Source organism: Arachis ipaensis, chromosome B8, assembly GCF_059453495.1.
Source record: "Arachis ipaensis isolate K30076 ecotype BB chromosome B8, ASM5945349v1, whole genome shotgun sequence".
Taxonomy (NCBI): Eukaryota; Viridiplantae; Streptophyta; class Magnoliopsida; order Fabales; family Fabaceae; genus Arachis; species Arachis ipaensis.
The window spans coordinates 50983757-51002427 of NC_142443.1; the positions used below are offsets into that span (position 1 = coordinate 50983757).

Consider the following 18671-nt stretch of genomic DNA (forward strand, 5'->3'; position numbering starts at 1 on the left):
TTTAGAAGTTCTTTTTCATGTTTAAAATTACCTGTCACATTTAAATATCAAGAAAATATTAATTATTTTTGACCAATTATATCTTTAAACTAATTATGCTGAACAATAGAGTGGAAAACATAAATAAGTGGTAATTCAGTATAACTAAATAAGGATAGTTTCATAAAATTAGCTTACTAGATACTAGTATCAAGATTATTCATAAAACCAACCCAAAATATGGTTAAAGCATTTCATCAAACATGTTGAGTGCGGTAAACCTGAAACGAAATAAGAGAATTCAAAGCTTAGTATCAATGTGATAGAGAAGAGAACATAATATTGTATACTTTAATTCAGTCTATGAAAAAGATCCAAACCACTGCCAAATCAAATAGTTACTTATTGTAATAGAAATAAGAAGTTGCAGAGTTTCAAGCAGAGTATTGGTGTTGTGTGAGTGTATTGTCTGGTGGTGGGTTTAGAGAACTCACGGCGGCAACAAAAGAGAGCAGTTCGACAGCTAGGTGGAGCGCACGGGTTGGTCGCAGAGTTTGAAGCAGGGCAACGTGGCTTCCAGACGAACGCGAACGCGAACGATGAATGGCGAGTGAACGCGAACGGTGAACGCCGAGTAAACTTGAACGGCGAAGAACGCGAACGAAGACGACGGCTGAACGAAGACGCGAACGTTAACGGCAACCAATGGCGGCGGAAGCGCGGCTGAGCAGACAAAGACGACGGACGCCGAGCTCGAGGAAGCAGCTGCGATCGATGACAGCGAACGGGGGTTGAAGACTTGGAGCACGAGGGAAGCTAGATAGACGGACGGACGGCAGCAGTATGCCACTCCTTGCGGCGGCGATGATGTAGGCTTACAGTGCTAGGGTTTTTTGGCTGAGTTTCTGTGAATGAAAGAAACGGAGGGAGAAAGGGAGAAAGAAACGAAGGAGCTTCAGAACCAAGAGTGAAGGGTTTCGAGTGACGAAGGCTAAGGGCGAAGGGTGAAGGGCGAAGGGTGAAGGGTTCACGGCGAAGTGCGAAGGGTGAAGGGTGAAGGGCTAAGGCTAATGGGAGGCGCTCTTCAGGCTTAGGGTTTCGAGTGATTAGGGTTAGTGTCTTTGGGTTGGGAACCGGGTTGGTGCCAGGTTGGGAGCCGGGTCAGGGGCCGGGATAGGGTGAATGGGTTGGAGCCCCTCTCGCCACGCTTTTAAAACGTCACTGTTTTGCTCTACGGCCACGCTTTTGAAGCGTTGCAGAAAAGAACCTTTTGGCCACGCTTTTAAAGCGTGCCAAAAGCGTATTAGGATATGGACACGCTTTGTAAGCGTGGCCGTAATGAAACCCTGTTGTCACGCTTTCAAAACGTCCTTGTTTCTCTCTATGGCCACGCTTTTGAAGCATGGCAAAAAAAAGCGTGGCCGTTTCTCTAACCAATCGCCACCCGTACAAAAGCGTGGCCGTTGATACTTTTCGCCACGCTTTTGAAGCGTGGCAATAAAAAAAGTGGCCAAATCTCTAATCTATTGCCACCCTCATAAAAGCGTGGCCATTGACCACTTTTGGCCACGCTTTTGAAGCGTGGCAAGAAAAAAGCGTGGCCATAGGCCTTTTTCTTGTAGTGCCAATTTCACGATTGCTTGATTTTTGCTTGAATGCTTTTATACTTCTTCACTACTTGTTTGTATCTTAACCTACAAGTCTTTCAAAAGTATTTCAAGCACACTAGAATGAGTGAAGTGTATGCTTTCTTTTGTGTAATTGTAACATAGCTTTTTATGCTAGTGTGTATGGGTTCTAAACCGCATACAACTTAGAACCTACACACTATTCTCTAATGTCACATTAATTCACTCACTCCATTCTAGTGATTTACCCCATTCCAACAATTTACGCTTCCTTGCTTTTGTATTTTCTCTTCTTACGGTGTTATTTTCTATTTTTCATGACAGATGCACCGTAAGCAAAAATGGAAGCGGGAGGAAGAACACGCAGCACCGGTTGATCCGCCAGCAGAGGGTGAGATAAGCGGATAATTTATATGCTTTTTGGCATTATTTTTAGTATATTTTAGTTAGTTTTTATTATGTTTTTATTAGTTTTTAAATAAAAATCATATTTCTGGACTTTACTATGAGTTTGTGTGTTTTTCTGTGATTTCAGGTATTTTCTGGCTGAAATTGAGGGACCTGAGCAAAAATCTGATTCAGAGGCTGAAAAAGGACTGCAGATGCTGTTGGATTCTGACCTCCCTACACTCGAAGTGGATTTTCTGGAGCTACAGATACCCAACTGGCGCGCTCTTACTTGCGTTGGAAAGTAGACATCCTGGGCTTTCCAGAAATATATAATAGTCCATACTTTTCCCAAGATTTGTTGGCTCAAACCTGCATTCCAAGTCAGCATAGAAATTCTGGCGTCAAAACGCCAGAACTGGCATAAAAGCTGGAGTTAAACGCCCAAACTGGCACAAAAGCTGGCGTTTAACTCCAAGAAAAGCCTCTACATGTGAAAGCTTCAATACTCAGCCCAAGCACACACCAAGTGGGCCCGGAAGTAGATTCTGCATCATTTACTCATTTCTGTAAATCCTAGGTTACTAGTTTTCTACAAATAGGACCTTTTACTATTGTATTTTGAGAGAATCTGGGGATGTTTAGTCCTTAGACCTTTGAGGGAATACTTTCATAGACCTTTTCATCTTTGGGAAGCTGGCCATTCGGCCATGCCTAGACCCTTTTGTTCTTATGTATTTTCAACGGTGGAGTTTCTACACACCATAGATTAAGGTATGGAACTCTGCTGTTCTTCATGAATTAATGCAAAGTACTATAGTTTTCTATTCAATTCACGCCTACTTCTTCTCTAAGATATACACTCGTTCTTCAACTTGATGAATATGATGATCCGTGACACTCATCATCATTCTCACCTATGAAAGCGTGCCTGACAACCACTTCCGTTCTACATGCAAACAAGCTTGAATGTGTATCTCTTGGGTTTCTAATCTAAGATTAGAACCTTCGTGGTATAGGCTAGAATTATTGGCGGCCATTCCTGAGATCCGGAAAGTCTAAACCTTGTCTGTGGTATTCCAAGTAGGATCTGGGAAGGGATGACCGTGACGAGCTTCAAACTCGCGAGTGTTGGGTGTAGTGACAGACACAAAAGGATCAATGGATCATATTCCAACATGAGAACCAACAGCTGATTAGCCGTGCGGTGACAGCGCATTTGGAATATTTTCACTGAGAGGACGGGAGGTAGCCATTGACAACGGTGAAACCCAACATACAGCTTACCATGGAAGGGAGTATGAATGAGTGGAAGAAGGCAATAGGAAAGCAGAGGTTCAGAAGGAACAAAGCATCTTCATACGCCTATCTGAAATTCCTACCAATGAATTACATAAGTATCTCTATCTTTATTTTATGTTTTATTCATCTTTTAATTACCAATTCTCCATAACCATTTGAATCCGCCTGACTGAGATTTATAGGATGATCATAGCTTGCTTCAAGCTGACAATCTCCGTGGGATCGACCCTTACTCACGTAAGGTTTATTACTTGGACGACCCAGTGCACTTGTTGGTTAGTTGTGCGGAGTTGTGATAAAAAGTTGAGATTACAATTGTGCGTACCAAATTGTTGGCGCCATTGATGATCACAATTTCGTGCACCAAGTTTTTGGCGCCGTTGCCCGCGCAACCAAGTTTTTAGCACCGTTGCCGGGGATTGTTCGAGTTTGGACAACTGACGGTTCATCTTGTTGCTCAGATTAGGTAATTTTATTTTATGTTTAAGCTTTTTACTTTTTATTTTCATAAAATTTCAAAAAGAAATGTAATTCTATTCTGTTCTTCAGAGTTTTTAAGAATGAATTCTAGAGTTTCATGATGATTATTGAAGTCTAGCTGGCTGTGAAGCCATGTCTAATCTTTTGGACCGAGGTTTCAACTTATCATCACAAGAGCTTGTTGATTTCTATCAATTTGCTGTTGAAAGTAATGATCTGCTAAAGCTTGGCTGGCCATTGGCCATGTCTAGTGTTTTGGACCGAAGCTTTCATTGAAGGCTTGGCTGGCTAGTAAGCCATGTCTAATTCCTGGACCGGAGTTTTAGAGCAACATTGCATGATTCCTGAAATTCTTATTAAAACTTTTGAATCTCTTTATTTTCTCTTCCAAATAATTTTTGAAAAATCACAAAAAAATTTATAAAATCTTAAAATAAAAAATTTTTTATGTTTCTTATTTGAGTCTAGTGTCTAATCTTAATTTTGGTGTCAATTGCATTCTTCTAATTTTTGAAAATTACATGCATTATGTTCTTCATTGATCTTCAAGTTGTTCTTTATGATTTCCTTGCTCTGATCTTTAAATTCTCTTATTTGGTGTCTTTAGTTGTTTCTTACATGCATTTTTAAATTGTTATAGTCCTTAGTATACAAACTTCTGAGTTTGGTGTCTTGCATGCATTGTTTATTTGATCTTAGTTGCATTTTTGTTTCTTATCATTAAAAATTCAAAAAAAATTTTAAATTGTGTCTTTTCAAGTCAATAACACAGAGAATTGAAGATTCAGAACATTTAGCAGAGGAATTACACAGAAAAAGCTGGGCGTTCAAAACGCCCAGTGAAGAAGGAAAAACTAGCGTTTAAACGCCAGCCAGGGTGCCTGGCTGGGCGTTAAATGCCCAAAAAGGTAGCATTTTGGGCGTTAAACACCAGAATGGATGCCATTCTGGGTGTTTAACGCCAGGAGGACACTAGAGGAAAGATTTTGTTTTTAATTCAAATATTTTTCAAATTTTCATACTTTTTCAAAATCAAATCCTTTCCATTTTTTTTACTATTTTCGAAAATCCTTGCTACAATTAGTGATTTAATTCAAAATTTTCAAGTTATTACTTGCCTATTAAGAAAGGATCAAAAGTTTTAATTCTAGAATCATATCTTTTAATTTCTTGTTGGTCAAGTAATCAACTTTAATTTTAAAAACTTTCTTCTTTTAAATCTGATTCTCAATCATATCTTCTCAATCATGTCTTTTCAATCACATCTTATTAATTAATTCTCACCAGTGATTTACATAAGTATTTCTATCCCTATTTTATTAATTAATTTCGAAAACCTCATTACTATTTTATATCTGCCTGAATGAGATTTACAAGGTGACCATAGCTTGCTTCATACCAACAATCTCCGTGGGATTCGACCCTTACTCACGTAAGGTATTACTTGGACGACCCAGTGCACTTGCTGGTTAGTTGTGTGAAGTTGTGAACCATGGTATTGGCATCATGTTTTTGGCGCCATTACCAGGGAAAGAAAGAGCGATGAATTTTACATAATCAAAGTGTAATCACAATTTCTGCGCACCATTTAGTCCTTAGACCTTTGAGGCTGGCCATTCGACCATGCTTAGACTATTTTCACTTATGTATTTTCAACGGTGGAGTTTCTACACACCATAGATTAAGGTGTGGAGCTCTGCTATTCTTCATGAATTAATGCAAAGTACTAGTATTTTTCTATTCAATTTACGCCTACTTCTTCTCTAAGATATACATTCGTTCTTCTACATGATGAATGTAATAATCCATGACACTCATCATCATTCTCACCTATGAACGCGTGCCTGACAACCACTTTCGTTCTACATGCAATCAAGCTTGAATGTGTATCGCTTGGGTTTCTAATCTAAGATTAGAACCTTCATGGTATAGGCTAGAATCATTGGCAGTCATTCCTGAGATCCGAAAAGTCTAAACCTTGTCTGTGGTATTCCGGGTAGGATCTGGGAAGGGATGACTGTGACGAGCTTCAAACTCGCGAGTGTTGGGCGTAGTGACAGACGCAAAAGGATCAATGGATCCTATTCCAACATGATCGAGAACCGACAGATGATTAGCCGTGCGGTGACAGCGTATTTGGAACATTTTCACTGAGAGGATGGGAAGTAGCCAGTGACAATAGTGATGCCCAACATAAAGCTTTCCATGCAAAGGAGTATGAATGATTGGAAGAAGGCAATAGGAAAGCAAAGGTTCAGAAGGAACAAAGCATCTTCATACGCTTATCTGAAATTCCTACCAATGAATTACATAAGTATCTCTATCTTTATTTTATGTTTTATTCCTCTTTTAATTATCAATTCTCCATAACTATTTGAATCCGCCTGACTGAGATTTACAGGATGACCATAGCCTTCTTCAAGCCAACAATCTCCGTGGGATCGACCCTTACTCACGTAAGGTTTATTACTTGGACGACCCAGTGCACTTGCTGGTTAGTTGTGCGGAGTTGTGATAAAGAATTGAGATTACAATTATGCGTACCAAGTTGTTGGCACCATTGATGATCACAATTTCGTGCACCAAGTTTTTGGCACCGTTGCCGGGGAATCCCCGCGCAACAAAGTTTTTAGCGCCGTTGCCGGGGATTGTTCGATTTTTGACAACTGACGGTTCATCTTGTTGCTCAGATTAGGTAATTTTATTTTATGTTTAAGCTTTTTACTTTTTATTTTCGTAAAATTTCAAAAAAAAATGTAATTCTATTCTGTTCTTCAGAGTTTTTAAGAATGAATTCTAGAGTTTCATGATGATTATTGAAGTCTGGCTGGCTGTGAAGCCATGTCTAATCTTTTGGACCGAGGTTTCAACTTATCATCACAAGAGCTTGTTGATTTCTATCAATTTGATGTTGAAAGTAATGATCTGCTAAAGCTTGGCTGGCCATTGGCCATGTCTAGTGTTTTGGACCGAAGCTTTTATTGAAGGCTTGGATGGCTAGTAAGCCATGTCTAATTCCTGGACCGGAGTTTTAGACTAACATTGCTTGATTCCTATAATTCTTATTAAAACTTTTGAATCTCTTTATTTTCTCATCCAAATAATTTTCTAAAAATCACAAAAAAATTTATAAAATCTTAAAATCAAAAATATTTTATGTTTCTTGTTTGAGTCTAGTGTCTAATTTTAAGTTTGGTGTCAATTGCAGGTCTTTATTCTTCTTTCATTTTTTGAATATATGCATTATATTCTTCATTAATCTTCAAGTTATTCTTGATGATTTTCTTGCTCTGATCTTTAAATTCTCTTGTTTGTGTGTTTAGTTGTTTCTCATATGCATTCTCAATCTGTTAGTGTTTCTAATATGAAAATTTCTAAGTTTGGTGTCTCGCATGCATTGATTATTTGATCTTAGTTGCATTTTTTATTGTTTCTCATCATTAAAAATTCAAAAAATTCTTACAATTGTGTCTTTTCAAGTCAATAACACAGAGAATTGAAGATTCAGAACATTCAGCAGAGGAATTACACAGAAAAAGCTGGGCATTCAAAACGCCCAGTGAAGAAGGAAAAATGGCGTTTAAACGCCAGCCGGTGTATCTGGCTAGGCATTAAACGCCCAAAAATGTAGCATTTTGGGCGTTAAACGCCAGAATGGATGCCATTCTGGGCGTTTAACACCAGGAGGACACTAGAGGGAAGATTTTGTTTTTAATTCAAATCTTTTTCAAATATTCATAATTTTTCAAAATCGAATCTTTTTCAAATCATATCTTTTCAAAATCAATTTCTTTTCAATTTTTTTAATTTATTACCATTTTCGAAAATCCTTGCTACAATTAGTGATTTAATTCAAAATTTTCAAGTTATTACTTGCCTATTAGGAAAGGATCAAAAGATTTAATTCTAGAATCATATCTTTTAATTTCTTGTTGGTCAAGTAATCAACTTTAATTTTAAAAATTTTCTTCTTTTTAATTTGATTCTCAATCATATCTTCTCAATCATATCTTTTCAATCACATCTTTTTTTAAAAAATTAAGTTTCAATCATATCTTTTTTATTTCTAATTTCAAAATCTTTTTCAAAAATCATTTAATTTCTTTCCCAATCTTAGTTTTCGAAAATCATTTACCAAATTTTCAAAATTGCTCTTAATTATTTCAAAATCTTTTTACTTTATTTTCGAAAATTCTTCCCCTCTTCTCACATCCTTCTATTTATGGACTAACACTCCTCCTTAATGTACAAATTCGAACTCTATCCCTCTTGATAAATTCGAATTCTTTCTTCACTACCTTCTCCTTCTATTCTTCTTTACCTCTGATACCTCAAGGAATCTCTATACTGTGACATAGAGGATTCAATATTTTTTCTCCTCTCTTTTCATATGAGCAGGAGTAAGGACAAGGGCATTCTTGTTGAAGCTGATCCTGAACCTTAAAGAAACTTGAAGAGAAAGCTCAGAGAAGCTAAAGTACAACTCTCTGTAGAGGACCTAACAGAACTTTTTAAACAAGAAGAAGACATGGCAGCCGAAAACAACAACAATGCCAACAATGCAAGGAAAGTGCTTGGTGACTTTACTGCAACTACTCCTGACTTCTATGGGAGAAGCATCTCAATCCCTGCCATTGGAGTAAACAACTTTGAGCTTAAGCCTCAATTAGTTTCTCTAATGCAACAGAATTGCAAGTTTCATGGACTTCCATTAGAAGATCCTCATCAATTCTTAGCTGAATTCTTGCAAATCTGTGACACTGTCAAGACCAATGGGGTTGACCCTGAGGTCTACAGACTTATGCTCTTTTCTTTTGCTGTAAGAGACAGAGCTAGGACATGGTTGGACTAACAACCTAAAGAAAGCCTGAACTCTTGGGAAAAGCTAGTCAATGCCTTCTTGGCAAAATTCTTTCCACCTCAAAAATTGAGCAAGCTTAGAGTGAAAGTCCAAACATTCAGACAGAAGGAAGGTGAATCCCTCTATGAAGCCTGGGAAAGATACAAGCAATTGATCAGAAGGTGTCCTTCTGACATGTTTTCAGAATGGAGCATCATAGGTATTTTCTATGATGGTCTATCTGAACTGTCCAAGATGTCATTGGACAGCTCTGCTGGAGAATCTCTTCATCTGAAGAAGACGCCTGTAGAAGCTTAGGAACTCATTGAAATGGTTGCAAATAACCAATTCATGTACACTTCTGAAAGGAATCCTGTGAATAATGGGACAAATCAGAAGAAAGGAGTTCTTGAGATTGATACTCTGAATGCCATATTGGCTCAGAACAAAATATTGACTCAGCAAGTCAATATGATTTCTCAGAGTTTGTCTGGAATGCAAGCAGCAACAGGCAGTACCAAAGAAGCTTCATCTGAAGAAGAAGCTTATGATCCTGAGAACCCAGCAATGGAAGAGGTGAATTACATGGGAGAACCCTATGGAAGCACATATAATCCTTCATGGAGAAATCATCCAAACTTCTCATGGAAGGATCAAAAGAGGCCTCAACAAGGCTTCAACAACAATAATGGTGGAAGAAATAGGTTTAGCAATAGCAAGCCTTTTCCATCATCTTCTCAGCAACAGACAGAGAATTCTAAGCAGAGCCACTCTGACTTAGCAACTGTAGTCTCTGATCTAATTAAAACCACTCAAAGTTTTATGACTGAAACAAGGTCCTCCATTAGAAATGTGGAGGCACAAGTGGGTCAGCTGAGCAAGAAAGTTACTGAACTCCCTCCTAGTCTTCTTCCAAGCAATACAGAAGAGAATCCAAAAGGAGAGTGCAAGGCCATCAACATAACCCAAATGGCCGAACCTGGAGAGGAGGAAGAGGCAGTGATCTCCACTGAGGAAGACCTCAATGGACGTCAACTGGCCTCCAAGGAGTTCCCTAATGAGGAACCATGGGAATCTGAGGCTCACACTGAGACCATAGAGATTCCATTGAATTTACTTTTGCCATTCATGAGCTCTGATGAGTATTCTTCCTCTGAAGAGAATGAAGATGTTACTGAAGAACAAGTTGCTAAGTACCTTGGAGCAATCATGAAGCTAAATGCCAAGCTATTTGGTAATGAGACTTCGGAAGATGAACCCCCCTTTCTCCCCAGAGAACTGGATGACCTGACTAGGCAGAAATTACCTCTGAAGAGAGAGGATCCTGGAAAGTTCTCAATACCTTGTACCATAGGCACCATGATCCTTGAGAAGGCTCTGTGTGACCTAGGGTCAAGCATAAACCTCATGCCTCTCTCTGTAATGGAGAAGATAGGGATCATTGAGGTACAAGCTGCAAGAATCTCACTAGAGATGGCAGACAATTCAAGAAAATAGGCTTATGGACTTGTAGAGGATGTCTTGGTAAAGGTTGAAGACCACTACATCCATGCTGATTTCATAATCCTAGATACTGGGAAGTGTATGGATGAATCCATCATCCTTGGCAGACCCTTTCTAGCCACAGCAAAAGTTGTGATTAATGTTGACAGAGGAGAATTGGTCCTTCAAGTGAATGAGGACTCCCTTGTGTTTAAAGCTCAAGGATCTCCCTCTGTAACCAAGGAAAAGAAGCATGAAAAGCTTCTCTCAATACAGAGTCAAACAAAACCCCCACATTCAAACTCTAAGTTTGGTGTTGGGAGGCCACAACCAAACTCTAAGTTTGGTGTTGAGAGGCCATCATCATGCTCTGAGTATCTGTGAGACTCCATGAGAGCCCACTGTCAAGCTACTGACATTAAAGAAGCGCTTGTTGGGAGGCAACCCAATTTTACTTATCTATGTTAAGTTTCTATTTTCCATTGTTATTTTATGTTTTCTGTAGGTTGATGATCATGTGAAGTCACAAAAATAATTGAAAAAGCAAAAACAAACTGAAAAACAGAATGAAAAACAATACACCCTGGAGGAGAAGCCTATTGGCGTTTAAACGCCAGTAAGGGCAGCAGAATGGGCGTTAAACGCCCAGTCTGGCACCATTCTGGGCGTTTAATGCCAGAAATGGGCACCAGACTGGCGTTTAACGCCAGAAAAGGGTAAGAAGCTGGTGTTACACGCCAGAAATGGGCAGCAACCTGGCGTTTAACGCCAGGATTGGCAGCAAAGGGCGTTTTGCAAGCCTAATTGGTGCAGGGATGAGAAATCCTTGACACCTCAGGATCTGTGGACCCCACAGGATCCCCACCAACCTCAACTCACTCTCTCTCTTCTTCACACCTTTTCATAAAATACTCTTCACCAATCACCTCAATACCTCTTCCCCAAAAATCCCTCACCTATCAAATCCTACCCTCTTCTCCAAAAACACTTCACCAATCCACATCCATCCATCATAAACCCCACCTACCTCACCATTCAAATTCAAACCACTTTTCCTCCCAAACCCACCCATACATGGCCGAACCTTACCATCTCCCCACTCCTATATAAACCCATCTTCACCCCTTCATTTTCACACATCTTAAACACTACTTCTCCCCCTTGGCCGAAACACTAACTCCCCTCCATCTCCTCTATTTCTTCTTCCTCTACTCTCTTCCTTCTTATTTTGCTCAAGAACGAGTAAACCTTCTAAGTTTGGTATGGTAAAAGTATTGCTTTTTGTTTTTCCATAACCATCTATGGCACCTAAGGCCAGAGAAACCTCTAGAAAGAAGAAAGGGAAGGCAAAAGCTTCCACCTCCGAGTCATGGGAGATGGAGAGATTCATCTCAAAGGTGCATCAAGGCCACTTCTATGAAGTTGTGGCCAAGAAGAAAGTGATCCCCGAGGTCCCTTTCAAGCTCAAAAAGGGTGAATACCCGGGATCCAACATGAGATTTGAAGAAGAGGTTGGGAAGTCCTCACCAACCCCATTCAACAAGTCGGAATCTTAATGGTTCAAGAGTTCTATGCCAATGCATGGATCACCAAGAACCATGATCAAAGTGTGAACCCGGACCCAAAGAATTGGCTTACAATGGTTCGAGAGAAATGCTTAGATTTCAGTCTGAAAAATGTAAGGTTGGCATTCAACTTGCCCATGATGCAAGGAGATGCACATCCCTACACTAGAAGGGTCAACTTTGATCAACGGTTGGACCAAGTCCTCATAGACATTTGTGAAGAGGGCGCTCAATGGAAGAAAGATTCAAGAGGGAAGCCGGTCCAACTAAGAAGGCATGACCTCAAGCCCGTGGCTAGGGGATGGTTGGAGTTCATCCAACGCTCAATCATTCCCACTAGCAACCGGTCTGAAGTTACTATAGACCGGACTATCATGATCCATAGCATCATAATTGGAGAGGAAGTAGAAGTTCATGAGGTTATATCCCTAGAACTCTACAAGGTGGCAGACAAGTCCTCTACTTTGTCAAGGTTAGCCTTCCCTCATCTCATTTGTCACCTTTGCAATTCAGCTGGAATTGACATAGAGGAAGACATCCTCATTAATGACAACAAGCTCATCACTAAGAAAAGGATGGAGCAAACAAGAGATCTCACTCATGGACAAGAGCATGAGGAAATTCCTCATCATGAAATCCCTAAGATGCCTCAAGGGGTGCATTTTCCTCCACAAAATTATTGGGAGCAAATTAACACCTCCCTAGGAGAATTAAGTTCCAATATAGGACAACTAAGGGTGGAACACCAAGAGCATTCTATCTTCCTTCATAAAATTAGAGAAGATCAAAGAATCATGAGAGATGAGCAACAAAGGCAAGGAAGAGACATTGAGGAGCTCAAGCACTCCATAAGATCTTCAAGAGGAAGAACTAGCCGCCATCACTAAGGTGGACCCGTTCTTTAATTTTCTTGTTCTTTATTTTTCTATTTTTTTGAAAATTATGCTTTAGGTTTATCCATGTTTGTGTCTTTATTACATGATCATTGGTGTCTTAGTATCTATGTCTTAAAGTTATGAATGTCCTATGAATCCATCACCTTTCTTAAAAGAAAAATATTTTTAATTGCAAAAGAAAAAGAAGTGCATGAATTTCGAATTTTAAAACAGATTAATTATTTTGATGTGGTGGCAATACTTTTTGTTTTTCTGAATGAATGCTTGAACAGTGCATATTTTTGAATTTATTGTTTATGAATGTTAAAATTGTTGGCTCTTGAAAGAATGATGAAAAAGGAGAAATGTTATTGATGATCTGAAAAATCATAAAAAGTGATTCTTGAAGTAAGAAAAAAGCAAGCAGAAAAAGCCAATAGCCCTTTAAACCAAAAGGCAAGGGTGGAATAAAAAAGATCCAAGGCTTTGAGCATCAGTGGATAGGAGGGCCCACAGGAATAAAATCCTGGCCTAAGCAGCTGAATCAAGCTGTCCCTAACCATGTGCTTGTGGCGTGAAGGTGTCAAGTGAAAGCTTGAGACTGAGCGGTTAAAGTCGTGGTCCAAAGCAAAAAAGAGTGTGCTTAAGAGCTCTGGACACCTCTAATTGGGGACTCTAGCAAAACTGAGTCACAATCTGAAAAGGTTCACCCAGTTATGTGTCTGTGGCATTTATGTATCCGGTGGTAATACTGGAAAACAAAATGCTTAGGGTCACGGCCAAGACTCATAAAGTAACTGTGTTCAAGAATCAACATACTTAACTAGGAGAATCAATAACACTATCTGAATTCTGAGTTCCTATAGATGCCAATCATTCTGAACTTCAAGGGATAAAGTGAGATGCCAAAACTATTCGGAAGCAAAAAAGCTAATAGCCCCGCTCATCTAATTAAGACTGATCTTCATAGATGTTTTTGGAATTTATTATATATTCTCTTCTTTTTATCCTACTTTTTTTTAGTTGCTTGGGGACAAGCGACAATTTAAGTTTAGTGTTGTGATGAGCGGATAATTTATACGCTTTTTGGCATTGTTTTAAGTATGTTTTTAGTATGTTTTAGTTAGTTTTTATTATGTTTTTATTAGTTTTTAAATAAAAATCACATTTCTGGACTTTACTATAAGTTTGTGTGTTTTTTTTGTGATTTCAGGTATTTTCTGTCTGAAATTGAGGGACCTGAGCAAAAATCTGATTCAGAGGCTGAAAAAGGACTGCAGATGTTGTTGGATTCTGACCTCTCTGTACTCGAAGTAGATTTTTTGGAGCTACAGAAGCCCAATTGGCGCGCTCTTAAATGCGTTGGAAAGTAGACATCCTGGGCTTTCCAGAAATATATAATAGTCCATATTTTGCCCGAGATTTGATGGCCCAAACCGACGTTCCAAGTCAGTATAGAAATTCTGGCGTCAAAACGCCAGAACTGGCATAAAAGCTGGAGTTAAACGCCCAAACTGACACAAAAGCTGGCGTTTAACTCCAAGAAAAGCCTCTACACGTGAAAGCTTCAATACTCAGCCCAAGCACACACCAAATGGGGACCGGAAGTGGATTCTGCATCATTTACTCATTTCTGTAAACCCTAGGTTACTAGTTTTCTACAAATAGGACCTTTTACTATTTTATTTTGAGAGAATCTGGGGACGTTTAGTCCTTAGACCTTTGAGGGAATACTTTCATAGACCTTTTCATCTTTAGGAGGCTGGCCATTCGGCCATGCCTAGACCCTTTTGTTCTTATATATTTTCAACGGTGGAGTTTCTACACACCATAGATTAAGGTGTGGAGCTCTGCTATTCTTCATGAATTAATGCAAAGTACTACTGTTTTCTATTCAATTCACGCCTACTTCTTCTCTAAGATATACACTCGTTCTTCAACTTGATGAATGTGATGATCTGTGACACTCATCATCATTATCACCTATGAACGCGTGCCTGATAACCACTTCCGTTCTACATGCAAACAAGCTTGAATGTGTATCTCTTGGGTTTCTAATCTAAGATTAGAACCTTCGTGGTATAGGCTAGAATTATTGGCGGCCATTCCTGAGATCCGGAAAGTCTAAACCTTGTCTGTGGTATTCCGAGTAGGATCTGGGAAGGGATGACTGTGACGAGCTTCAAACTCGCGAGTGTTGGGCGTAGTGACAGACGCAAAAGGATCAATAGATCCTATTCCAACATGATCGAGAACCAACAGCTAATTATCCGTGCGGTGACAGCGCATTTGGAACATTTTCACTGAGAGGACGGGAGGTAGCCATTGACAACGGTGAAACCCAACATACAGCTTGCCATGGAAGGGTGTATGAATGATTGGAAGAAGGCAATAGGAAAGCAGAGGTTCAGAAGGAACAAAGCATCTTCATATGCCTATCTGAAATTCCTACCAATGAATTACATAAGTATCTCTATCTTTATTTTATGTTTTATTCATCTTTTAATTATCAATTCTCCATAACCATTTGAATCCGCCTGACTGAGATTTACAGGATGACCATAGCTTGCTTCAAGCCGACAATCTCCGTGGGATCGACCCTTACTCACGTAAGGTTTATTACTTGGACGACCCAGTGCACTTGCTGGTTGGTTGTGCGGAGTTGTGATAAAGAGTTGAGATTACAATTGTGCATACTAAGTTGTTGGCGCCATTGATGATCACAATTTCGTGCACCAGGGTGGCAACTCGGAAAGTCGCCGTAACCCTTGCTCATCTTTGAGTGCACTGAAGACGGTGCAAACTTTTAAATGTGGAGAGGTCGTCTGACCGATCGGCGTTTTTGGGTGACTAGTTTCTAATCCTAACACTTTTGCATTTCATTTTTTAGGTCTTTTAGGATTTTTAGTTACATTTTCTTATTTTGCATATATAATATAATAAGCTTAGTCAAAATAATAAAATTTTTCAAGAAGTTTATCTATAGGGTACCCCAATTGATTAAAAAAAAAATTTTAGAACTTTCTTGAATTATACACATTGTGGAACATGTTTTGAGCTAAGAACACAAGCATGTGAGTTTTGAGCCTAATTGTGTGGTTACATCATACAACCACTTATTTTCATTCTTGTGTGCATTATTCTCTTTCTATGGTTGCAATCTTTGATTTGTTTGATTCTTTATGTCCACTATTTTGTGTATGCATGCACTTATATGATTGAGGCCATTGTTTCAAATAGCTCACTTACCCAAATAGCCTTACCTTTTATCTTCCATTGTTAACCAACTTTGAGCCTATGCTAAACCCATTTGTTCTTAATTTTAGCACATTATAAGCCTAAGTGAAAAACAATAAATGTCCTTTGTTTGGATCTTTGATTAGCTTAGGCTAGTGAAAGTGTTTATCATTCGATTTTGAAAAAGTTGGGAACATTGGGTAGAGATAAAAGTGTATTTTGTAGTTTTGTTAAAAATTATGAGAATTGGGTACATACTCTTGTATCAATTATGTTTATACCATATGCATTGATGCTTTTGTATATATCTTAGTTTGAAAAAAAAAATTAATGAGAAAAACAAAAAGAAAAATAAAAAGAAAAGAAAAAAATATAGAAAAGAAAAAAAAGAAAAAGAAAAGTAATAAAAAGGGGACAAAATGCCCTAAAGTAAAGTTCAATAAAAAAAATCGATGCATATGTGTGGTGATCAAAGAGAATGCATGAGTGTGAAAAAGTGAAGAATGGGTAGTTAGGTTAGCATTTAAATCATATAGGTTGTTATATAGGTTGGGTGGGAAGTTTAAGTTAATCAAAGATTCAAATTCTAGTCCACTTAACCATATGCATCCTACCTTGACCTAGCTCCATTACAACCTATGAGAAAGCCCTCATGATATTTGTATACATGCATGAAATAATTGTTGATTGTTAGATGAAAAACAAATCTTGGAAAGCATGATTATGGGAGAATTGAGCGAATCAACCCTATACACTTGAGTGACCAGAGTGGATACACATCCGGTGAGGGTTCGATTGCTCAATTACATGTTTCCACCCATGATCATCTTTTCTTGCAAGTTTGTAAATGTTTCAATAATTCAATTCAATTGTGGGTTGATTTGATTGCTAATACTTTAGCCCTTGTACTTATATATATATTCTTGGAAGTTGATTTATTTTGACCAAGTAGATGCATTCATGTAGATAGATTGCATATAGATAGGTTGCATATAGTTAGTTTGCATCGAAAAAATGTTGATACCATTTGTTTCTTTCTTGATTTTAGCATGAGGACATGCTTAGTTTAAGTGTGGGGAGGTTTGATAAACCCCAATTTTGTGATTTATCTTGTGCTTAATTTAGGGAATTTTATCACCTTTTCTCACATTTATTCAATGAAATAGCATGATTCTGTATTCTCCCTTAATTTGTGCTTAAGTGTAAAAACATGCTTTTTAGGCCCTTAAATTAGTGATTTTAATTCACTTTAATTCTATTCGATGCCTTGATGTGTTTGTTGAGTGATTTCAGGTTCATAAGGCAAGTATTGGATAGAAGAAGTGAAGAGAAAAGCATGCAAAGTGGAGAATTCATGAAGAAATGAGCATTTGGAGAATTGAGGGCCACGCGCACGCGTCATCCATGCGTACGCGTGCATTGAAGATTTGCAAGCCACGTGCACGCGTCACCCACGCGTACGCGTGAGTAGGAGTTTTGGCTAGCGATGCGCACACATCACCCATGCGTACGCGTGACGCTTGGCACGTGACTCACTTAAAGTAAAATCGCTGGGGGCGATTTTTGAGCTGCCCAGGCCCAAATCCAACTCGTTTCTGAGGGTATTTCATGCAGAATTCAAGCTTGAGTAAAGGGGGGAGCACTTAGTTAGTCATGATGAGCCTTTAGTTAGTTTTCTAGAGAGAGAAGCTCCCTCTTCTCTCTAGAATTAGGTTAAGATTAGGTTAATTTCTCTTAGATCTAGATTTAATTACTTGATTTCATCTTGTTTCCTCTACAATTCCTTGTTCTAATACTTTAATTCTTCTTGGTTCTTTTGTTAATTTTACATTCATGTCTCTTTTATGTTCATGCACTCATGCTGGATTTGGATCTCCTTTAATGCAATTTAATATTTGATGTTCTTTTGATTGTTGATTTAAGTTGTAATCTCACTTTTCTTGCAATTGGTAGATGGTAGATTTTAATATTTCTTGCAATTTATTATGCTTTCCTTTTATGCCTTCCAAGTGTTTGACAAAATGCTTGGTTGGATGTTAGAATAGATTTTGAGCATTCTTGGCTTGGAAAGAGAAATTAGGTGATCTTGAGTCATGGATACCCAACCCATGTTGGTGATCTAGAGTTGTTAGCTAGTATTGTTTCCATTGACTCTAATCTCTTGCTAATTCAATTAGTGAGTTGATTAGGACGTTTGGATTGAGATTAGCTAGTCTTGTTAGACTTTCTCCGAGTGTGAAGATAATATGTTACCTTCTTCCATCGTCAGGGATGACGTAATAAGATAAATTCTTGTTAATTATTGTTATTAGTGACTAGGATAGAAATCCTATATTCTCAACCCTTGCCATGAATGTCTCTCTTTATTACTTTCTTCCTTTACTTGCTTGATTTACTTTTCTTGTCATTTAATTTCTTGCCCCTTTTATCAATCGAACCCCCCCATGCACCTTCATAGCCAATAATTAACCACTTCATTGCAACTCCTTGTAAGACGACCCGAGGTTTAAATACTTTGATTAACTCTTATTGGGGTTTGTACTTGTGACAACCAATATTTTTTGCATGTGAGGATTCTTTGTCGGTTTAGAACTATACTTGCAACGAGATTTCATTTGTGAAATTCTAAACCGTACAAGAATCCAAGCTATCATCGATCCCACGAGGATTGATGGACTGAGCAACAATAGTCGAATGACTCACTTAGTTAGGTAAGCAAAAAGTGGTGTTTTGGGGTTCAAAAGCGTTAAAACAGTAATTCAAAGAGTAAGAACGCAAGTAGTGAAATTGGTGTGAAACGTATGAGCAAAGATAGTTAAGGTTTTGGAGTTGTTTACTCTTCTGCATTAAGATTTCTTACCAACTATTCTAAACCCTAATTCCTTAGTGATTTAAT

General features: G+C 38.5%; 1 pseudogene; it reads left to right on the forward strand.

Annotated features, from left to right (window-relative positions):
* The first annotated feature begins 8811 nt into the window (after positions 1 to 8811).
* Positions 8812 to 10482, forward strand: LOC148548056 (uncharacterized; annotated as a pseudogene).
* Positions 10483 to 18671: the final 8189 nt, after the last annotated feature.